Source organism: Phalacrocorax aristotelis, chromosome 1 (assembly GCF_949628215.1).
Source record: "Phalacrocorax aristotelis chromosome 1, bGulAri2.1, whole genome shotgun sequence".
In the NCBI taxonomy this organism is placed as follows: domain Eukaryota; kingdom Metazoa; phylum Chordata; class Aves; order Suliformes; family Phalacrocoracidae; genus Phalacrocorax; species Phalacrocorax aristotelis.
In genome coordinates, this window is record NC_134276.1 from 39,719,605 (window position 1) to 39,744,925 (window position 25,321).

The window sequence follows — 25,321 nt, forward strand, 5'->3', positions numbered from 1 at the left end:
TTGTCCCCAGAGAAAGTCTGTCCTTTTCTCATTCTTATAGTCTTCCTGGATCTCCAATAGCCTGTCTTCAGAAAGAATAGGATTTCTTCTTTTTCTTTTTCTGTCCAGGGGAAATTATTTTTAGGTCTACAAGGTCGGTTCTACTGCTTTCAACTTTCAGTTAATGTAATACATGAGAAATATTAAAGGAAAGATTGGATCCATAGATTGAGATGCAGAATCTTTCCATCAGTTAAAACAGCTGAAGAAACATTTCATTAGCACCCACCATCTGATGTGTCAGTGATAATAAATATATGTCATATTTGTGCTGATTTTTTCAAATTATTATAAGATATATAAAGAACTGAAAAAAATTTTATCAACTCAGACTGTAAAAATCAGATTTTAAAAAAACCCAACTATTGTTGCCTCAACGATTGAAACAGAGAAAAAAAATTAAACTACAAAACTACAGAGGTTAGAAAATTATCTTTAGTGTAATAGAAGTATATATGGCATATTTATTCAGCTCAAGGGGAAAACGATGGGCATTTCCATGATTTGACTTTTCAGTACTCTAATCAGTCACCAAACATACATGATTTTCAGCATGAAATGAATGAACCAAAAAAACCCCAGTCACAGCAACAAGCAAACTTTTATAGCCTTAACAGCTGACCTAATCACAGGAGGCTACTTTTCTTTCAGTATGTCTAACATCCACCTGAGGCATTGCAGTAACAGTTCCCAGCTCCCTGTCATCCATTTCAGCTTTTGTGTTACCTCTGTGCTGTAGGCAAGTTTAATAAAACAAGAACTTGGGGATTTGAATGATTTATATTTAAATAGTTAAATATTTGGTTACAGATTAGGTCCATTCAGTATTCCCTACTGTTCTATTAATAGTGTTCTCATCTCTTTCTTTAAAAAAGGAAAAAAAAAAGAGAAAAAAAAAAAGAACAAAAGCTAACTTTCTTTTTGACTTATCACATATTCTTAAAACAATCCCATAAGGATAAGAGGACTATCTTAGCTAAGAAAAAATTGCATAGGCTTTTTGCCAATGTCACCTCAATGATATAGTCATCAGTGTTTTCACAGTAGGACACAAAAGATGGTGATATTTTTGCTTTCCCCAGGGTTCATTTTTCAGCTATAGGGTTGACATGGATACATCTAAAGTGATTGGACTAAGATGCTGGTTTCCTGTTGGGAAGTGAATAATAAATCTGCTACTACCAAGTATGACCTCAGTAATCCCCTCCCAGTAGTAAAAATTATTAATCTTATGAAGTACAGAGAAGCATTTTTTTTAGGTTCATACTCTAATTATCACATGCATTTAAAAAACATTCCAAAATAAAAAATCCACTCCACCATGAAAACTGCAGCGTGATTGTTGACACCATATATTTCCAAATGATCCTGAAATTACAACTACACAAAATGTGAAGAAAAAAAAGTGATATAAAAAATATTTAATCTATTCCAAGAATCAACAGAAACCTGAATTTCTCATTGTCCTCTGAATTGAATGCAGACACTGTGCAGAATATACAACGTCTTCTGGGAAAGAATGAGAAAGAAAAATACCTTACCATAGCCAACAGTCCAATCTGTCTATATTTATATCTGTCAAAAAAAGAACTAAAATGCTTTATTGTATTTCCAAGACTATTTCTAGCATTAGTTTTGAAAAAAATCATAGAAAATGGCTCAGATTCTTCACGTCACAAACACTGCTACTTTCAGAATGTTTCAGCATGAATACTTAGCAGGCAAACAGGACTAGATTCTACTACCTAAACAGAGAGAACTTTAGAAGTAATCCTTCCTGTGATACTATAAGATATACAAAATATTTATTCTGTCCTGGTAAATACAATACCGAACTCCTAGCTGATCTGTATCCTTTGGACCGGGCACTGGAGGCCAGTCAGAATGAATAAATACTGAGAATTTCATAGAATCATAGAATTATTTGAGTTGGAAAGGACCATTAAAAATCATCTAGTCCAAACCCCATGCCATGGGCGAGGAACATCTTCCACTAGATTAGGTTGCTCAAAGCCCCATCCAACGTGACTTTGAAATCTTCCAATGATTGGGTATCCATAACTTCTCTAGGAAACCTGTTCTAGTGGCTCAACACCTTTATTGTAAAAACTTTCTTCCTTATGTCCAATCTAAACCAATCTAAGAGCAGAAAAGAGGGGGAGAATCACCCTTCTTTTTATGCAGCCCAGAATACAGGTGGCTTTATGGTCTGCAAGCGCACATAGTTGGCCAGGTCCAATTTTTCATCCACCTCTACCCACAAGTCTTTCTCCCCAGGGTGGCTCTCAATCCATTCATCCCCCAGTCTGTACTGATACTGGGGATTACCCTGACGCTTGTGCAGGACCTTGCATTTGGCCTTGTTGAATTTCATGAGGGCCACACATGGGCTCATTCCTCAAGCCTGTCAAGGTCCCCCTGGATGGCATCCCTTCTCTCTAGTCTATCAGCTGCACCACTCAGCTTGGTGTCATCTGCAAACATTGATGAGGGTGCTCTCACTCCCACCTCCTACGTCCTTGATGAAGATATTAAGCAGTATTGGTCCCTATACGGACCCTTGCGGTGACACCATTTGTTACTGGTTTCCAGTTGGACATTGCCATTGACTGTAACTCCTGGGACAGAGCCATCCAACCAGTTCCTCAGCCCTGTAACAGTCCATCCTTCAAACCCATCTCTTTCCAATTAAGTAACAAGAACGTTGTGTGGGACCACGTCAAAGGCCTTACAGAAGTCCAGGTAGGTGACTTCTGTAGTTCTTCCCTTGTCCACTGATGCAGTCACTCCATTGTAGAAGGCCACTAGATTAGTCAGGTATGATTTGCCCTTGGTGAAACCATGCTGGCTTCGTCTCATCGCCTGTCATCCATATGCCTTGATATGTCTTCCAGGAGAATCTGTTCCATGATCCAACAGCATGGAGGTGAGACTGACTCTTCAGTAGTTCCCATTTCAAATTGCAGGAGAGTTCTAGGTTTTAGGTCATTAAATCAAACTCATAGGGTAGATGATTATGTAATTAGTGTCAATTAATTTCCAAGTAATGTGAAAAAATATTTCACTGTTTTACCAAATACTTGGCTTGCCAACTAAGAAGCAAGAGAAAAGGTAGTTGACTATTTTTCATCTTAACTACTATGAAGTGAGTAAGCCTAAAACAGAAGAAAACTATTTTGGCAGAACTGATAAATCAAGCAAGTAACCAAATAACCTAGATGGATTTTTTTTAATGTACTCTTACACTGTAAGGATATGCTAAAGCCTCAGATTTTATATCAGATTTATTTCCTCCCTCCTTTTCACTTTTCTTATCTCCTTTTAGAGTCTTTTTAGTGTGCAGCTTGCATTATTCTTCTTCATTCAATAACTACTAAGAAAAGTACTAGTGAGAATTTTTTCCAAAGAATTGGAATATAAGTACTAAAAAATGAAGAGGAATGAAATGTCTGAAAACTCCTCCAATAAACCCCATCTTCATTTTTAGTAAAACAAATATTATTTATTTTATTTATTCGATGTATTTATTTGATCAACTGTCTCATTGGAGATTCCACAGGGCTACATCCAACCATTCACGGTCTACTTAGTTAGTTTTTATTACACAATTTTCAAGGAACTTTGATATTTAAAAAAAAAAACCAAAAAGGACTACAAACCAGTAGCATAAGATAAATTACTGTATATTAGCTTTCTATCACTGTTCATCTTCACATTGCTCTAACCTTGAGCTTTACAACCAAAGAGATGGACTAAATATGACTTGGGGCGTTGGTAAAAAAATGAAAAATCTTCAGCAAATAGATAACTTGCTAAGTTTTCTATTTCACTTCATCTTCCAAATGTGTTCAATGTCACTTTCTTTGGTCTGTTAAAAATCAGAAAGATAATAACCACACATACTTTAAAAAGAGGGAAAAAAACCAAGAATGCTCTACTAAATTTGGAAGAATCCATAAGTAATCAAAAATGAGATTTGAGAAATAATTATTACTTCAAAAATCCAAACTCATGCAAGATAAGGAGATACTAAGTGATCTCTATTTAGGCAGGCAGACAACATATAGGACATTTAAAACTATATGCTGAATACCTAACCTATTCAAATGTAAGCAATAATTGTGACAGAGAGGGCAAATATTCCAAAAAGAAGTGCACAGATTTCAGTTAAAAGTGAAGACAGCTACTAATGCTAGTGATCCGTACCTTTTAAAAATTTATGAAATAATTATATATTCACAAAGTGAGTAAGACAGGTTGCCTACTCCTTCAGTCTAATCTAAGCAAACTACACTGGCTTTCCAGCCTTAACTGTGATTAAATATATCTATCCTCTCTCCAACAAAGATTAAAGGAAAATTTTACTATGGTGTTATTAATCTTCCTTCAAAGATCCATCCAGTAAAGGGGAAAAAATTAAAGAAATAATTTCCCAAAGATATGAAGAAACTATAGATGATTTTGCAGAGAGTAAAAGTGTTTTATGGCTCTAGCCTTTAGAAATATATCACCTCAGGTTAATATTAGATACCTATGTGGCAGCTCTTCCTTTATTCTTCACAGTCTGGACTTTGTCTGTTCTTACAGCAAAGGATTCTCCATACCAGTAAAGGAGATCAGATACAGTCTTTGATGCTCTGGAATGGTTTATTCTAATAGTTTATGCAGGCTTAAAAGGTTGCAGAACAACTAGCTGGGGGACTCTGGTGTGTTTGTATGCTAGAATGCAATAAATGATATTCAGCATAAAAACTCTCCCTTCTCATCTAACTCCATTACTTCAGAAGGGGAAAAAAACAAAGCAAAACAAACAAACAAATAAATAAAAACCTGAAGCATGGAATCAACTTGTTAAAGAACATGTTTATGAATAGTTTTTCTAAACCTTCTCTTACTCCTAATCCATCTTGTCTACATGGCTTTTAAGGTAATGATCTTGTCCTACTTCTTTTTTTCCTTTTTAAAATTTTTTTTCCTTTTTGTTGGTTTTGAATTGCATCCACATGATTAATGGCATTGTTACTTACAGGGGTAAATAAAAATAAAAAAGATCCCTTAGAGATTTGGCAAAGTAAGCCCAAAGTTAGTAAATAGTACAGTCACATTCAAGGGAGTAACTAAACACTGAACACTTAAGAGCTGAATTCCTAGAAATTAGTGAATGTGATGTTTCTTTTTATAAAAAAATAATGGTAGCACCTGACAACTCAAAAAAAAATTTTCTTGTACTTCCTCAATGCTCACAATTTTAACTACAATTACAGTAAAAGAGATGTGTATACAAGTATATGTACATATAGTAAGGTATATACAGGCCAGAGGCAGCCCTGGTTCCAGCCAGCTCCAAAGGTCCCAGTGCAGGGCACAGGTGAGCCCAGCAGCCAAAATGGTATTGCCTTGGGGAAAGCGTATTTAAGAACAGGAATAACACTTCACAAACAGTGAGAAGAGAGGAAAAAAAGTGTGAGAAAATAAACAACCCTACATACACCAAGGTCAGAGAAGAATGATGGGGAAGTGCTGCTCCAGGTGCTGGAGCAGAGATTCCCCTGCAGCCCGTGGAGAAGATCATGGTGAAGCAGGTTATCCCCCTGCAGTTCATGGAGGACCATGGGGGAGCAGATACACACACTGCAACCTGTAGAGGATCCCACACTGCAATAAGTGGATGTGCTATGAAGGAACCTGTGAGCTCTTGGAGAGCCCACACTGGAGCAGGGTCCTGGCAGGACCTGTGGCCCATGCAGAGGAGCCAAAGTAGGAGTGTTTCTGGAAGTAACTATGACCTGTGGAGGTGGGTCCATGCAGCAGCAGGTTTTCTGTCAAGCCCATGGGGGACCTATGCTGGAACACTCTGTCCCTGAAGGACGGTACTCTGTGGAAAGGACCCACACTAGAGTGGTTCTTGAAGAACTGCAGCCTGTGGAAAGGACCGGTGATGGCAGGGAAAAATGTGAAGAGGAAGGAGCAGCATAGGGGAACTGATCTTGATATTATAGTATCATTTTCCACAATGTTCAAAATGTTCTGCAATGTTGGATGATGTATTTGCCAAACTGCTCTCCATCACATTTGCAAAGTCACGGCAGTCAGGGGAAGTCTCCAGTGACTGGAAAAGGGAAGTATCACACCTATTTTTACAAAGTCTATAAAGGAGGACTCTGGGAACTACTAACCAATCAAACTCACCTCCATGCCATTGGATCATGGAACAAATTCTCCTGGAAGACAAAGCCAGCATGGTTTCACCTTCCTGAGGACCCTTCCAACCTGTGATTCTGTGGTTTCACCAAGAGATTCTGTGGTTTCACCAAGGGCAAATCATACCTGACTAATCTAGTGGCCTTCTACAATGGAGTGACTGCATCAGTGGACAAGGGAAGAACTACAGAAGTCACCTACCTGGACTTCTGTAAGGCCTTTGACGTGGTCCCACACAACGTTCTTGTTACTTAATTGGAAAGAGATGGGTTTGAAGGATGGACTGTTACAGGGCTGAGGAACTGGTTGGATGGCTCTGTCCCAGGAGTTACAGTCAATGGCAATGTCCAACTGGAAACCAGTAACAAATGGTGTCACCGCAAGGGTCCGTATAGGGACCAATACTGCTTAATATCTTCATCAAGGACGTAGGAGGTGGGAGTGAGAGCACCCTCATCAATGTTTGCAGATGACACCAAGCTGAGTGGTGCAGCTGATAGACTAGAGAGAAGGGATGCCATCCAGGGGGACCTTGACAGGCTTGAGGAATGAGCCCATGTGTGGCCCTCATGAAATTCAACAAGGCCAAATGCAAGGTCCTGCACAAGCGTCAGGGTAATCCCCAGTATCAGTACAGACTGGGGGATGAATGGATTGAGAGCCACCCTGGGGAGAAAGACTTGTGGGTAGAGGTGGATGAAAAATTGGACCTGGCCAACTATGTGCGCTTGCAGACCATAAAGCCACCTGTATCCTGGGCTGCATAAAAAGAATCATGGCCAGGAGTGTGAGGGAGATGATTCTCCCCCTCCACTCTGCTCACATAAGACCCCAACCAAATTAATGCATCTAGCTCTGGGGTCCAGGTTTGAGCAACCTAATCTAGTGGAAGATGTTCCTTGCCCATGGCAGGGGGTTGGACAAGAAGATCTTTAAAGGTCCCTTCTAAGCTAAACCATTCTATGGTTATATAATTGTACAATTCTGTGCTGGGAGAGGGGGACCAGGACAGGAGCAGGGAAATGTGAGGTGAAAGAAATAGCAGAGAGGAACTGTTATGGCCTGACTGCAACCCTGATTCCCCATCCTCCTGCACGGCTTGTGGCAGGAAGGTAGAAGAATCAGAAGTGAAGTTGAGTCTGGGAAGAAGATTAGTGGGGTAAAGTGTTTTTAGATTTCCTTTGTTTCTCACTATCTAACTCATTAGGCAGTAGATTAAATTATTTTTTCCAAGTTGAGTCTGTTTTGCCCACAATACCAGCTAGTAAGTGATGTCCCTGTCTTCATTTCTACCTACGAGCTTTTCCATCTCATTTTATCTCCCCCATCCTTTTGAGGAAGAAGAGTGAGAGTGGCTGGGTGCACATTTAGCTCTTAGCCAAGGTGTACATACCACAATTATATAGACCTGATGCTCTTGGTGGGTTAGGTAGGTTCGTTTACTCTTTTCTAGTAAGATATAAGTTTGTACTACTGTGTGGCCAGTCACATGTTTGTCCCTTATTTAATCTCAAAGCCACACAACAAAAAAAGCAGGAAGCCTATATGAATGGTAAGTAGATTCCTGACACTCATGTTTATTCCTGCTACCTTTCTGATAGGAGAATGAAATGGTATGAAACATTAGTGCAAAAAAACCACATGCATGACATCTCAAAAAAATATTTCTTAAAGAGGAAGTTTCTAAATTAGGCAATAACTAAACATAAATGAGAAAAAGATGAAAAATCTTTATTATCAAGGTTATAGGGAACGTGTATGTAACAATGAAGCAGATAAAAATATTTTGTACACATTAAAAGGAAAAATAAATAAAAAATAATGGAGAAATAAAGTTGAATCATACAGGAATAGTTTATCCTTATTTGGTCTTAATTCTAGTTCCACTGAAATCTGTATTAAAATATAAAACAAAAAGCCTGTGTATTAGATACAGTCAGAATAATACAGCTTCCTCTGCGAACTGAGATAATGGCATTCTCAGCTTGCCCTATGGAATCTGAATGTCATGAATTTCTGGTTTGAAACATAATTTAATAAAGGTCACTTACCAAGGTAGAAAACAGGAGAGATAAGGAAAAACCCTGCATAGCACATCTGCTTAGGATGAACTAATCTGACACGGTTATTAATTATCATGGATGCCTTAGGGTTGGAATAAAGCTGTCAACTCAGGAGCAAAATGCTTTCCCGAAGTTAGAGTCTTAAAAAATTGCAATAAACCCAGAAATGTTCAATCAATTCTGCCAAATATCTCTTCAGATTCTGTGACAATATTAAGGTACAAGACTAAAATGTGTTACTTAAGTCTTAATCAAATGGAAAAAAGATTTTTTTTGTCTAAGATAAACTGTGTTTGATTCAGGTGAAATAACTTTGTATTAGATTTATGAAGGCAGTGACCTAAAATATTGGTTAATATTTTAGCACTCATTAAAGAAATCAATTAATATAAGACTTGGGATTTCAGTAGCTTTAGCACACACAATGATTCAGCTAAGCTCTATCTATTGTATTTGCTCAAATAGATCACTCTTATTTTCAAACAGCATGGGCTGTTGTGGATAAAAACAGGTTACAGAACAATGTAGTGATGTGGAACATATAAATAATACCTACACAAATACTCATACAGTCTTGTGTAATTAATGTAGTTTGGTCCTGATATTTTGGCCTGGCAATTTTCATCAAATCATTTTGTATGATATCTGTAATATTGTATTATGTTATAACATTATATCTCCCAAAACATCTATGATATCATACAGGAAATGAATGTGACTGCCCTAATGGTACCTACCGTTTGAGAAATGCTTGACCTTGACACATATTTAGATAGGAAAATACTTGGGAAGATAGGCAAGTAGGTAGGTAGGGGTCATGACATCAAAGTAAAATGTTTGACAGGAATAGGCCATACTGCTCAGTGAGTTGTAACACTTAGTTTACTGTGATTATCAGTACTGACCATATAGACCAAGAAAATAAGGAAGGGAATAAATGTGCTTGTATAGTTGCTTTCACTTAATAATAAAATACATTTAACATTAGCATTTAATATCCGTGGTTCTCATATACAGTAGGTATGAGGCCCTGGAATTGGAAGGACAAACAACCGATGATGTGGACAAAGGTCCTTCTGGGATGGAGCAGTTGCCTAGGCAGCCCACCCCCCGCATCACAACCACTTATGTTAAGAAAGAAAGGGTAGTTGTTATAGGTGACTCCTGAGGGGAACAGAAGGTCTGACATGCCAGCTGGACCTAACCCACAGAGAAGTCTGCTGCCTCCCTGGAGCAGTGTAAGAGGTATGACTAGGAAACTCCCTAGTTTCGTAAGCTCCTCAGACTATTACCTGCTATTGGTTCTCCATGTCAGCAGAGAATAACTAGCAAGGAGAGGTCCAAAGGCTATCAACAGGATTTCAGAGCCTTTGGGCAGATGGTTGGAGGATCAGGTGCTGAGGTAGTATTTTCCTCTATATTCTCAGTAGCAGGGAAAAAATATTGAATGGAACAGGCAGGTCCAGCTGATCAACACAGGGCTCTGAGCCTGGTGTCCTTCAGCTTTTTTGATCATGGGATGGTCTACCCAACACCAGGTCTGCTGACATCCAATGGGATGTGCCTTTCTCAGAAGGGAAAAAGGGGTTTTGCTCAGGAGATAGCAGGGCTGATTGACAGAGCTTGAAACTAGATTGGAAGGGGGAAAGGGGTAATACCAGGCTAGTCAGCGATGGGCAACGGGAAGACATGCCAAAGTTTGAGGACCTGCATGCTAGTGAGACTCTACAGACTGCTCTACATGGTGATGGGCACAATGAGCTGCACTTGAAGTGTTTTTATGCAGATGAATGCGAAGTGAGAAAAAAGCAAGAAGAGCTGGAAGCCTTAGCCCAGTCCCAGAGATATGAAATCCTTGGCATAAGTGAAACTTGGTGGGACGAGTCCTGCAACTGGTGTGCCATGATCGATGGCTACAAGCTCTTCAGGAGGAATAGACCAGTCAGGCAAGGGAGCGGGGTGGCATTGTGTGTAGTGAAGGAGCTGGAATGAATGGAGCTTGCAGCTGGCAGTGGCGCAGTTAAAAGCCTCTGGCTAAAGATTAAGGCACAGACAAATAAAATGGATGTTGTTGTGGGAGTCTGTTATAGATCATCCAGCCAGGAGGATGACACCAATGAGTTATTCTTCAAGGAACTAAGGGATGCAAGTCATCTGCCCTTGTCCTTATGGGGGACTTCAACTTGCCAGAGGTCAACTGGGAATACCACACGGCTAAGACAAGCAGGTCCAGAAGGTTCCTAACCATCTGGATGATAACTTCTTGGTACAGGTACAAAGGGAACCGACCAGAGAAGGTGTCTGCCTCTATTGATTGCTTATTAACAGAATGGGCTCGTGGGTGAGGTGGCCATTGGTGGCTGTCTTGGCCTCAGTGACCATTAAGAGCTCAAGTTCAAAATCTATGGTGACAGGAGGAAAACTGTCAGCAAGACCTCAGCTCTGGACATGAGGAGAGCAGAATTCAGGTTGCTCAGGGAACTACTTAGTAAGACTTCCTGGAATAAAACTTTTGAACATGCTGTGGTCCATCAGTGCTAGCCATTTTTTAAGTACCACCTCCAAAAAGCACAGGAGCAGGGAAACCCAAAGTGTAGGAAGCCAAGCAGGTGAAGCAGAAAGCCTGCTTGGCTCACCAAGGATATTATTCCAGAGATAAGGAGAAAAAAGAAAGTGTATGGCCAGTGAACGCAAGGTCAGGTGACATGGGAGGACTACAGAGATGCTCTTTGGCAATGCAGGGAGGAAATATATGCAGCCAAAGCTCAGTTAGAGTTGAAGCTGGCCAGTACTGTGTGGGACAATAAGAAGGGCTTTTTAAAATACATTAATGGCAAAAGGCAGGACAGAAATAACATTGGCCCATTGCTTGATGAGAGCAGTCATGGCACAAACAAGGACATAGACAAAGCAGAGATGTTTAATGTTTTCTTTGCCTCGGTCTTCAACACCAACGATGGGCTTTGGGACCCCCAGAGCCCTGTGCTAGAGAACCATGACTGTGGGAATGGTAAACTCTCAATCAACCCTGAACTTGAGTGAGACTTGCTGCTCCCGCTGGATCCCTATAAGTTGATGGGGCCTGATGGGATTCATCCAAGGGTACTGGATGATCCAAGAGCTGGCTGATATCATAGTGAGAACTCTCTCAGTGGTTTTGCAATGCTCTTGGGAATCTGGAGAGGTCCCTATTGACTGGAAGGTGGCAAATGTTGTCCCAATCTTCCAGAAAGGCAACAGGGAGGACCCCAATAACTACAGACATGTCAGTCTCACCTCGGTGCCTGGCAGAATTATGGAGAAGATTATACTGGGAGCTATTGAAAAACACCTGAAAGACAACACAGTCGTTCGTTCCAGGCAGCACGGGTTCACCAGGGGAAAGTCCTGCCTAACAAACTTAGTTTCCTTCTATGACAAGGCTACCCACCTAGTTGAATGGGGGAAGCCAGTTGATGGAATCTTTTTGGATTTCAGCAAAACATTTGATACTGTCTCTCACAGTATCCTCCTGGACAAAATGTCCAGCATACAGCTGGATAAACACGTAATGCAGTGGGTGAGCAACTGGCTGATGGGTCGGGCTCAAAGGGTCATAGTAAATGCGGTTACATTGGGCTTGCGGCCCATCACTAGTGAGGTTCCACAGGGTTCCATCTTAGGGTCAGTAGTCCTTAATGTCTTCATAAATGACTTTGATGGAGGACTTGAAGGAATAGTAATTAAGTTTGCTGATATCACAAACTTGGTAGGAGCTGTTGACAGTCTTGAGGGCAGCGAGGACCTGCAGAGAGGTCCAGACAAATTAGAGAGCTGGGCAGTCACCAACAGTATGAAGTTTAGGAAGGGCAACTGCCAGATTTTCCACCTGGGGCATGGCAACCGTGGATGTACATACAGACTGGGGAATGAGATGCTAGAGAGCAGCTCTGCAGAGAGGGACCTGAGGGTTCTGGTTGACAGCAAGCTGAACATGTGTTCAACAACATGCTCAGGAAACCAAGACAGCCAACCGTGTCCTGGGGTGCATCAAGCCCTGCATTGCAGCTGGTTGAGGGAGGTGATTTTCCTGCTCTGCTCTGCACTGGTGAGGCCTTGCCTTGAGTACTGTGTGCAGTTTTGAGCACCACAGTATATTAAGGATATAAAGCTACTAGTGAGTGTCCAGAGGAAGGCCACAAAGTTGGTGAAGTGTTTGGAGGAGAAACCATATGAGGAGGAGCCTAAGTCACTTGGTTTGTTCAGCCTAGAGAAGAGGAGACTGAGGGGAAACCTCATTGCGATCTACAGCTTCCTCACAAGGGGAAGAGGAGAGACAGGCGCTGATCTCTTCTCTCTGGTGACCAATGACAGGACCTGAGGGAAAGGCAGGAAGGTGTGCCAGGGGAGGTTTAGGTTGGATATTAGGAGAAGGTTCTTCACCCAGAGGGTGGTGGAGCACTAGAATAGGCTCCCCAGGGAGGCAGTCATGGCACCAAGCCTGACAATACTGTCCAAGAAGCACTTGGACAATGCCCTCAGACACATGGTGTGAATTTTGGGATTGTCTTTTGCAGGGACAGGAGTTGGACTCAGTAGTCCTTGTGGGTCCCTTTCCACTCAGGACATTCTATGTTTCTGTGAATCTGTTTTTCTATGATTTTGCCATATTGATTATTATTAACAAGAAAGGTGTAATTTAACAACAAAATCTCCATTGCATATTCTTTAGATCACTTCTGCTTCATTTTTTAAAAATGTGGATGTCTGGAATTTTTTCCAGAAGTGCTTTTAGACTGGCCTCGTTGGCTATGTCTGTATGCAGCTGGGGACATTCCTGGACCCTGAGACCAAACTTTACAAATTAGTTTACATTTAGACACATGAACTCTCTTTACCCCTAAAACTGGCACATGTCTCCAAACTCTTGGGAATGGTCCTCAGCATATATTATCCTCCATATGCATAATCTGAGTTAGATAGTGCCAGTTAGTTTGAGCCAAATACATATGTGGGATCAGGCTAACAGTTAAGAGGTATGACAGTTTATGGGCCAGTGTTCGAGTTCATGATCTGACATTGTGGGGAATTTTGTGTGGGTTTTTTTGTTTGTTTTTAAATGGGATAAGTGTGTGATATCTAAAACTGACTGTATACCATCTGAACCATACTGCTCTGTTCAGGCAGCTTTTAAATATTTTGATGCCATAGTTAAGCAATCCTAAGGCAACCGGACTAGATCTTACCTATTTGGATTTCTTTACAAAAGCTGGGTCTGTGTAGGTTCATAACAGCTGAGAGATGGAAAACTAGTAGAAGGACGTACTGCTTCACACAACATCTTGTCAAGAAGATACTGTTGATAACAATGCTGTTGGAAGCTCAAAAAGGAACTAAGCAAATTCATGGAAGAAAAAAAAAATCACAAAAGGCTATACTATGTATTGTGGAAAAAGTACCTAAACTGCAAACTGATGGGAACTGTCACTATGTATTTACCTGTTCTCATACCCTATGCTACTCATCAGCATTGGACAGAAGTCAACAACTGTTTGATTAACATAATTATAAATGATGAAAGAAAATGTGACAAAATTTGCAAAGCTAAAATACAAAAATTAGTACTGTGGACAATAATTGCTGAGGTATTTCAAAACACCAATTAAATTCACAGGACAAAAGCATTTTCCAAACTGCCAAACAAATAAATGCCTAGGAGGACATGCAGCAATATAGGAACTGCTGGGTTGGTTATTATTATTAGCATTTCTTTTCTGTAGTGGGAGTTTAATAGGTTTGGTTATGGAGGGACTTAAGCTACTTTAAAATGGAGAGAGTGGTCATCATATATGATAGGATATATTTGTAAAGCTAACTTAATCATCTGGTCAACATCTTTAGAGGCAGATCTTTTTTCATCAAAATCAGTTCACTAGCTCAAACACATTTTTATTTTATTGATGTGATTTTAGTAGTGGTGTTACAAGTAACCCAATTAAAAACTCAATGCATTTATCACCTAGGCATACTGCAGCACAATAGTCTTCTTGATGTCTCTTGTGAACAAATTAGAAGTGATAATTCAAAGCATTTTTAGTAATACTGACAGGGTGGGGATTTTTTTGCCTGCTTCTAGCCACATTAGAAAAACCAGCAAAAAACTCACACTACATAAATGTTTTGTGGCAATATTGAAAGTTTCTGCTTTTTCATTTTGGTTTTATTTCTCTGTTAAATTTAAAAGGAATGAAACTCTATGAAAGGACTTTGTAAAGGCAGAAGATGAAGAATGCCTATTAAGAAGCTCATTTATGACAGTAAAAAAAAAGAAATTATAATGTCATCTTGCAGAACTGGCTTATTACCAGGAGAAAACATTTATTACTCTTATGTTTTTCTTTTTTTTTCTCACTTTTCAATTATTATTTGACTCCCGATTCTACCTCTATTTTCACTATTGTAACATTTACAAAGTAGTGGTCCCTAGGGGCCAAGTAAATCTAGCTTCTATTAGGTGAGATTTTTTTGCATTTATATCATGATTTGTGATACATTGATTGTCTTTATACCTGTTAAAGTCTTCAGGAAAATTTGAAGCAGGATATCTGTGAAAGACTGGATGCAATTTTCTCTCAGTAGAAGTGGAAGGCACATTCCATGCTGACATTATAGATAGAAGAGGAAAACAGTTTAGGTTCACTCTTCTTTATTTTATGTGTTGATAACACACTTTCCCTAAAAGTCTTTTGATGATCACATTTAGAGTCAAAATTCTGGGTGAATGGTACCTTTGATTTGACCCAGAGCAGTCATGCACAAGACAGAATCATGTGGTCATACTGAAGCATTTGAACAAAATAAGGGCAGTTTTAAAGTCCCTTCTTCTTGTACTCTTAAGCAGTATCACCCACAATCCAGCTGCTAAACTGCAAATCTTAACTCCTTCTATATTATGGCTCCATCCATTGAAAAAGTAGACGTCTGTGGAGGGGCAATAGTGAGCTTTAAGTTCATTTAATTCAACAAACTTCAGGCATAAAGAGAAACACTACTGAAGTGGCTCCAGCTGCAATGGTGGTGCTTTCAAAGCTTTTTCCGTTCACTCCTGGAGCACACTGCTGATTCTTTTCTCCTTTTCGTAAGCTGTCAGAAAGTCATGCAAGTGTACAGTTTTTTACATTTACTACAAGGTAACAGTTAGGCAGCTGGAACAAGTTCCATAGTATTTATCACAATTAATTAAAGGGAACGAAAAGAGGGGAAACATATGTAACTTTCACCAGGTTCAAAGGAGTAGGTTGATGTTTTAAAGATTTTCTTACCTTTCTGAAAACCAGATCATAGATAGTTCAGAGAGAATTAAGGCTCTTTTCTTAATAACAAATGAGAGATTTCGAAGCTCTATTTTAGCTACCTGTCAAACCCCAGTTCTCTTCCCCAAATTTTTCCTCATATTGCTTAGCACTTATATAGCACTCTTCATCTTCAAAGTGCTTCACACCACATTAACTAATTAATCCTTTGAGCACCCCTAAGAGATTAGTAGAAAACAATGTGATCTCTGACAGCCGTGAGAAAGCCTTGAGCAAGGCAATGAATCCTACATCCAATAGGGATTACAGTAAAGGTGTCCTAAAGTCCAAAGCACCCTGGACTTATATTCTGTTGAAAAGAAAAAACATAAAGTAAAACTATTTAAAAATTAAAAAGCCAAATTCAAAAAGGGTATGTGGAATTGAAGGACAAATTTACAATCTGGAAAAAATGAGTCCCTGAACAGTACCTCTTATTCATCTTATAAAGTCCATATACTCATATAATAGGATCTTTACATACCTGTAACCATCCTGCTTGAGAAATGAAAGTCCTACCTTCTGTCTAAACCATTCTGTTTACGATAGTAAACTAAACTGGACAAGAGTACAGGATTCAGCACTGACGTGTAATTCCCCATAATGCTGAAGTCTTTTTTAAAGCTTGCTGGCACTTTTTTGCTAAAGCCAACTTACACTCACAAAAAAAAAAAAAAAATCTGTTGACAGGAACAGAATTTGAATGCAACCATTGTATTCTGAGAGGTAAGAGAGTTAATTCTATAGAAATAAGTACTTCCAAGTCCAAAAACTAGAGAATGGACCCTGATCCTATTCACTTATTAAGATGGATGTAGTCATCAACTGCAAAAACATAACAATACCATAATAGCAAAGATCCTGAATATCTGATCTGATGCTGAGAATATTCTTAGTGTGCTTCAAGAGAGTTGCTTCATAAGAGGCTTTCATAGCTGGAGGAGTGACAATCCACCTTATTACAGCCTAACCACTTGGCTTTGTAGTCATGCTTATCCCTACAAGATATTTTCTTATTTTACAGAAACACCAAGAGAAGGAAAGGAGATAAGTGATTTCTCAGAATACTCAATAGACTGGTGGTCACAGAGCACTTGTGAAATACCTGAGTTTTAAATAAATCTCGGTTTACAATTCCCAGTTATGGCATGAGTGTTCTGCCTTAAAAGTATCATCTTTTTCTTTCTTGGAATAATTTTGGAAATAGAGGGTCTTGAAAAGGTCTTGCAGAGCAAATATGTAGAATTCTGTTCTGCAAGGTTTTGTTCTGAACAGCAAACTTTGAACAAAAGGAAATTTTTCTTGAAGCCTCACTTTTTGGGTTGTAGTCTCCAAAGAATGGCAGGAACTTGGATTTTCCATTGTGCTCAGTATTTCCTGTTGGTTATCTCTAGAAAGCTCTCGTACAATCAGCTCTCCACTCTGAAGAGAGCCCAGCAGAGAGCTACCAAGATGATCAGGGGACTGAAGCATCTCCTTTATGAGGAAAGGGTGAGAGATCTGGGTTTGTTCAGCCTGGAGAAGAGAAGACTGAGGAGAGATTTCATCAATACCTATAAATAACTGAAGGGTGGGTGTCAAAAGGATAGGGTGAGACTCTTTTCGATGGTGCCAAGCGACAGGACAAGGGGCAATGGGCACAAGTTGGAAAACAGGAAGTTCCACCTAAACATGAGAAAAACCACCTTTCCTGTGAGGGTGCCAGAGCAGTGGCACAGGCTCCCTAGGGAGGTTGTGGAGTCTCCTTCCCTGGAGACATTCAAAACCTGCCTAGATGCGTTCCTGTGCCCCCTGCTCTAGGTGTGCCTGCTCAAGAAGGGGGGTTGGACAAGAGGATCTCCAGAGGTCCCTTCTAACCCCTACCATTCTGTGATTCTGTGATTCTGTGAAATGCCTAGCTCCTCCCATATACTGTCCAGGGTGATTTAGCTACCTTCTTTCACTGTTTGAGTTCAGTGCTGAGGGACAAGCTCCTAAAATGTAAATATATGTTGCCTGATGACTGCTTCTCAGTCAATGTACAACCTCCTGTACATGTGCCTCCAGCTAATGATAATGTTAATCATGCTTCAATGTGTTAGAGGGACTAGAAACTGCTAAGCAGGGTGTTGTCTGACTGCTAAGACTGTAAATACCATTTGAAGAAACACAAATTCAGAATACATTATACTCAACTCTGTGAATTTATGTTTATACATGTACTTTTCCCACATCCTTTTCTCCTTTCTTTCTCCCAAAGTATTGTGTTTATTTATTGGATATAAAACATAACTCACTCAATGGTTTTACATGAACATAAAGCTTGCCCTAATTCCCACCAAAATGCATACCATCACATCACAACATACTATATCATAAAAACCTTCTTATGGTGAGAAGAACAGGTTGTCCAGAGATGATTTGGAGTCTCCATCCTTGGGGATATTAAAAAACCAACTGAACACCATTCTGAGCAACCTTCTCTAGGTGACCTACTTTCAGCAGGACTACACTATTTCCAACCTCAGCTATTCTCCAATTCTACTTACAGTTTAGAATACAAACTGGAAACTTTCTGAAGAAAGGGAGAACAAAAGACTGCAGGATATTATATCACAGAGCTTAGTTATAAGGTTTGGGGTTGGGTTTTTTTACACACTTCGTTCTGATCAAATATGTCTGCTTTCAGATAAGATAAGCTCTATTGGCTGCAACTGTAGTTCTTCACTGAGTGTGATGAAAAGTTAGACAAGTAGCACACATGTAGAAAATTAAATAGGTAGACAGAAAACTTGGATACCTAAACCTGGAGTTGAATTTTCTATCAAGTGTTGAATTAACCTTCTTTTCTAGAACAAGAATGACTACTGTCACTGTATAAAACTATAAGTATCTCTTTTAAGGCCAACAGATTTTAAGACTTTAATTTTATTTTTATTATTTTAACTGTGCATCCATATTAATAAAGCATACTCTGTATCCTACAAATCTGCAGAAGAGTAGAAATCAAACTTACTTCACAACAAAAATTGCAGAAAGCTGACCTACTTCAAGAATAAAACTGGTATAAATAAGTGTAAGCTATGTTTTAAAATTTAGTTGTTATGAGTTTTCAGTGCTAGTCTACTCTTTTCACAGACAGAAAAGACAAAAGCTTAAAGGTTCAACAGGTCAACACAGATTTTTACTCAAGATTTCTCATAATTAAAAAAAAAAATTTCACGTACTTCTATGGTAAGATGATTAAATAAAATCAGATTACAAGAGAAAACTTCAGATGCTGAGAAACTAAGATGTAACACACACAAACAAATTTTCAGGTAAGATTATCCGATGAATTTCTTTTTCCTTCCTGCCTAGCAAGGTTTGCTAAAATTTATGGGTTTATATATTGTACAGTACAGCAACAGGATTACCAGATGTTATTCTCATCCTGATTTAACATCATGTTTTTGTGTGCTTAAGTAAGACTCTTAAAACTTTTTTAATCTTTTTTTTTTTCCTGGGAAAGAAAGCTAGTGAATCTATCAGGTCAGGTTTTTTTTATTTGCTTTTAAAAAACATTTCAGTGTATAATGTTATTCATTACTGGAAGAATCTTGTTCTAATTTAAAATAACTCAGATAATATTTTAGGTTTTATAATGGAGCACTTGTCTAACTCAGTCTCCAGAAAGATTGCACTGAAACTGAGCAAAAGCCAGGAATTTGATTACAACTAAACTGTAGTGCAATTTTTAAAAGAAGCACTTTATCTTTTGTTAAAAATAGATTCAGGGCAATATCAAATATAAACATCAAATATTAGTTGATCAACGCATGGCATCAAGGGTGGTGTCATTGGTGGAACTTCTTTTTTGATTCCAGGATGGTCTAGAATAATAGAATCATGGAATCATAGAACAATTAAGGTTGGAAAAGACCTCGAGGATCATCAAGTCCAACATCACTGTGCCTTCTAAACCATGCCCTGAAGCGCCACGTCTACATGTTTTTTGAACACCTCCAGGGATGGTGACTCTACCTCCTCTCTGGGCAGCCTGTTCCAGTGCCCAACCACTCTTTCAGAACAGAATTTTTTCCTAATAAACAACCTAAACCTCCCTTGATGCAGCTTGAAGCCATTTCCTCCTGTCCTATTGCTAGTAACTTGGGAATAAGAGACCAACACCCACCTCACTACAACCTCCTTTCAGGTAGTTGTAGAAAGCAATAACATGTCCCCTTAGCTTCTTCTTCTCCAGGCTAAACAACACCAGTTCCCTCAGCTGCTCTTCATAAGACCTGCTCTCCAGACCATTAACCAGCTTCATTGCCCTTCTCTGGACATGCTCCAGCACCTCAATGTCCGTTTTGTAGCGAGGGGCCCAAAACTGAACACAATATTCAAGGTGTGGCCTCACCAGTGCCCAGTACAGGGGCACCATCACTTCCCTACTCCTGGCCACGCTATTCCTGATACAAGCCAGGATGCTGTTGCACTTGATCCCCTCATCCAGATCATTGATAAAGATATTAAACAGAACTGGCCCCAACACTGAGCCCTGGGGAACCCTGCTCATGACCAGCTGCCAACTGGATTTAGCTCCGTTCACCACAACTCTCTGAGTTTGGCCATGTAACCAGTTTTTTACCCAGCAAAGTGTACGCTTGCCCATGACATGAGCTGCCAACTTCTCTAGGAGGGTGCTGTTGGAGACAATGTCAAAGGCTATGCTAAAGTCCAGTGTAGGGGAATAGACAGGGATCGGCGACCGGAAAATCACGGGATGTGATGGAAAGATAGGCTCCTCCCCATAGGAGTGGCAGGAACAGGAAGCGCAAGAGCTATATAAGCATGTGGCGCAGCTAAATAAACGGACTTTTTGTATCCATCATATTGATGTCTGTGCATCACTGTCCCCAGGGTGGGTAGAGCCCTGTGTCCCCGAGATATGCGGCCCAAGATAAGTTGTCCCATAGAAGCGTACAGCAACAGTCCAGGTAGACAACATCCACAGCCTTTCCCTCATCCACTCAGCAGGTCGTCTGGCCATAGAAGGAGATCAGGTTAGTAAAGCAGGACCTGGCTTTCCTAAACCCATGCTGGCTGGGCCTGATCATCTGGTTGTCCTGTACGTGCCGTGTGATGTGTGCCAGTGGGATCGGGGAAAGAAATGGAAAGGCAACAGTAAGAAACCTCATGGTTTGAGGTAAGAACAGTGCAATATTTACAATAAAATAATATTAGTAATAATAATAATAAGAATGATCTAATGATAAGGAAAAAAATGAGAGACAGAAGTGAAACCCGGGGAAAAAAGAAAGAATTGATGTAACCACTCACCACCCACCAACCAATGCTGCCAGTCCGTGAGCTGCGACCATTGCCCTATCCGGGGCAACTCCCCATAGTTAATATACACTTAGCATGACATCATATGGTATGGAATATCCCTTTGGCCTGTTTGGATCAGCTGCCTTGGCTGTGCCTCCTTCCCTCCCAGCTTCTGTGCAGGAATTCTTTCCCGCTTTGAGATAGGTGTACCCAATCTGACACCAGCAGGCCCTGTGTCGTGTAAACCTACCCATGATCAAAAAACCCAAAATTCCGCCAGTGACACCAGGCTCCCAGACATATTGATCTGCCAGCTCTTCCTGTTTCTTCCCTCATCATTCCTTGCAACCAGAAGGATAGAGGAAAATGTTACTTGTGCTCCTGGTCCCTTAACCAGTCATTGCAAGGCACTGAAGTCTCTCTTGATTACCCTGGACTTCATGTAGCAACTTCATTGCCGCCTACATGAAAAAGCAATAATGGATAATAATCTGAGGGCCGTACCAGGGTAGGACACTTTCTCTTTACATCTTTAACCTGGTCCCCAGGTAGGCAGCAGACTTCCCTAAGAAGTGGTTCTGGTCTGTGGAGAGCAGATAGGAAATCCTCCCTATCGTGCATCCTGCCTGCCTGACAGGCCTGTCTATGGGCAGGTAGGGTGGTACGATTCCAGTAACATGTCTCTCTCTCTCCTGCACTCCCTGGTACTCCTCAACCTACTCACCTCCTCCCGGAGCTCTGTCACTAATCGGAGTTCCCCTACCTGGGCGCAGCTCCCACAGGTGTGCTCACTGCTGCTGTCCGGTACTGCCGTAAGAGTAGGGCACACCCTGCAGCCTGACACCTGGGCGGCAGCGTGTTCCTGCCAGAGCTCTGTCTGAGAAGCTGCATCAGTCGTGGTAGGTGCAGAGCTCAGAGAGGCCATGGCTTTCTGCTGGGTGGATACCATTTCCCCCTGGCAGAGCCTGCAGAGCTTCAGTGCCCTTCCTGCATGCCCTTCGTGTGAACTGCCATGCAAACTGTCCCACCATGCCCTTGCTGACACGTCATGCCCTGTTTGCCTGCGCTGTTTGTGTTGTTTCTCATTGCTAGTGCTCCCTGGGGCTTCTTTCATACATGTTGGGGGCTTGGCCACCTTTGCTGCTTGGCCTGCCCAGGTCTTCTCAGCCACTGTGACGTGAGCTGTGGGTTTCTTGGCTCTCCCTGAGGTTCCCCCACTTTGGAAACCTCCCATGTGCCCTGTGCTAGAGTGCTCAACTGTGGATCATGCCAGCATCAGAGCTGCTCACTTTGACAACAGAGTTTAAATTTTAATTGTGTAATTGTGTTCACATGTATTCACCTCTTGGACATCCATTTTTTCTCCAGCATACACGTGGTTTTTTTTCAAATATAAGGAATAGATCTTACTGGAACATCAAAATAAAACAGACAAACCAATAAACAAAACAACAAACCCCCCTATTTTTCTATCTAAAGGCAGCATATTCTCTCTTTCTACATGTAAACCATATGTCTGTATTGCTGTCTAGCTCTCTGTAATGAAATGCTACCTTTCTCTGTATTGCAAAATCTTGACTCTTCCCTTTTTATTTCTTTTTGCATTAGCTGGTGTTTGAAAAACTGCATTTGGGATATAAATTTAGTAGACAGACATCCATCGGCTTAAACAATGAGTTAGAACTCTAAGGTATTCAGTTGCTGAATAATAAGATTACAAAAGTATAAGAGCTTCTAGATACCCCTGAAATTCCCTTTCATCCTCTGGATACAAATCTAATGGGTTTGGTTCTGACATGAAGGATGGCATTTCTAATATTTATGAAAAATTAATTCACTAGGGTAAGGTGAAAGACATTGTACTGCCAGTGGTCATGACTTCCTACTCAGGGCTGCCATACAACATCTTGTTTTATTTCTTAATAAAAAGAAAACTTTTTGTCAGTTTGTGATTATGTTATGTTCTCTCCAAGGAAACATAATCAGCCTTTCTGTCTGTTTAATCAAGAAAATAACAAAATTATCATTAACTATGCACAATTCCCTCCTATCAACTAAATAAAGATAATTTCCAGGCAATTGTTTACTCCTAGTCTGAATTTTGTTGGCTGAAGTACTCTCCCTTTTTCAAGTTCATTGTGTGTACATTTCTGCTTGTACACCTGGGTATGTATATACCACATATGCATACTTACATCCTCTGTTCTCCCAAACATACATATGTGTATTTGAGGACACCAAGGTTTTTGACTCCTAATGTCACATGGAATATATGCAGTATAATTTGAACACACAGTGCAGATAATCATATTCTGAGAAACTAATCACAAACGAACAGGACATGGATCTGTTGAAGAAGATCCAGAGGAGGGCCAAGAAGGTGATCACGGGGCTGGAACACCTTTCCTGTGAAGACAGGCTGAGAGAGTTGGGGTTGTTCAGCCTGGAGAAAAGAAGGCTCTGGGGACAACTTATAGTAGCCTTCCAGTAGCTGAAGGGGGCCTACAAGAAAGTTGAAGAGGGACTTTTTACAAGGGCATGTAGCTATAGGACAAGGGGTGATGGCTTTAACCTGGTAGATGGTAGATTTAGATTGGATATAAGGAAGAAATTGTTGATTATGAGAGTGGTGAGGCACTGGAACAAGCCCAAACAAGCTGTGGATGCCCCGTCCCTGCAAGTGTTCAAAGTCATGTTGGATGAAGCTTTGAGCAACTTGTTCTGGTGGAAGGTGTTGCTGCCCATGGCAGAGGGGGTGAAACTAGATGACCTTTAAGGTCCCTTCTGACTCAAACCATGCTATGATTCTATGATTCTATGATTGATAATTTGTAAAATGAAAATTGCTGAACTCCTATCTTTCTATTCCTCTTTAAATGCATATTTGTTCTTGTTCTATACATCTGAAGGGATAAAATGACTTATGAATGACCAAATGCTACCTTGCCAGGTAAGTATGTGTGCTGGTTTTGGCTAGGATAGAGTTACTTTTCCTTATAGTAGCTAGTATGGGGCTATGTTTTGGATTTGTGCTGGAAACAGTGGTGATAATGCAGAGATGTTTTAGTTGTTGCTAAGTAGTGCTTACACAGAGTCAAGGCCTTTTCTGCTTCTCATGCTGCCCCACCAGCGAGTGGGCTGGGGGTGCACAGTAGCAGGGAGGGGACACAGCTGGGACAGCTGACCCCAACTGACCAAAAGCATATTCCGTACTGTATGAAGTCATGCTCAGTATATAAAGCTGAGGAAAGAAGAAGGAAGGGGGGGACATTCAGAGTGATGGTGTTTCTCTTCCCAAGTAAACGTTACGTGTGATGGAGCCCTGCTTTCCTGGGGATGGCTGAACACCTGCCTGCCCATGGGAAGGAATGAATGAATTCCTTGTTTTGCTTTGCTCACGCATGCAGTTTTTACTTTACCTGTTAAACTGTTTTTATCTCAGCCAATGAGTTTCCTCACTTTTACTCTTCCAATTCTCTCCCCCATCCCATCAGTGAGGGAGTGAGTGCTTGGTTGCTGAGTGGGTCTAAACCACAACACAGTTACTCTAGGAAATTAAAGGCTGGAGGTCTGCATTTCAGATGTATAGGGATATAACATGATAAGTACTTTGGAAAAAGAATTACTAAGAACTTACTGTGATCACCTAATGAAGGGATATAAATTTCAAATTAAAATATAAAAGAGTTATTAGTAGTATCTGATTCTGTGTAGAGGCCTTGGGTTAATAACTTGTTCATCAGGAACAAAACTTGAGCTCAAGACTCACCACAGTCTCTAAGACTAAACCTACCACTTCTGTTGGAAGAGGCTGCGATGGGTTTCTCATGTCATCAAAGAAAGTACTACAGAGAGGATGCAATGAGTGTCAGTCACTGGGCACTGTCTCCTGTGCTGGAAATATGCAGAACACCTATCACCCAGTATGCTTTACTGCTTTGCTGTAGTGGATCTGTAATGTTACAGATATCGCCAAGGCTCACTCAGTTTTCTCAATACTATTCTTGCTGCTCATCTGTGTATGCATAAATGATACTGAAAGGATCTGCTTGAGAAAATCAGTCACTATATGACTTTGTGGATAAAAAGGATGGAGTCAAGGTCCCAGGTAATCACCTCGTCAGTCCTTTCAGTGAGGGGGAAAGACACAGGTAGGAGCAGACACAGTCAACATACCAGTGTATAGCAGTTGTCACCAGTAAAAATTCAGCTCCCTCAAACATAGTGTCTCATTTGAGGAAGAAGAAGGACTGTTTGGAAAAGGTCAAATTCATCTCACCAAAAGAGGAAAGAAACTGTGCAAACAGGCTTGCTAAACTGGTAGGAGGTATAAACTCTGCTCATCAGGGAACAGGAACTGAAGCCCTATAGTAAAGAGGAAGAACTGTACCT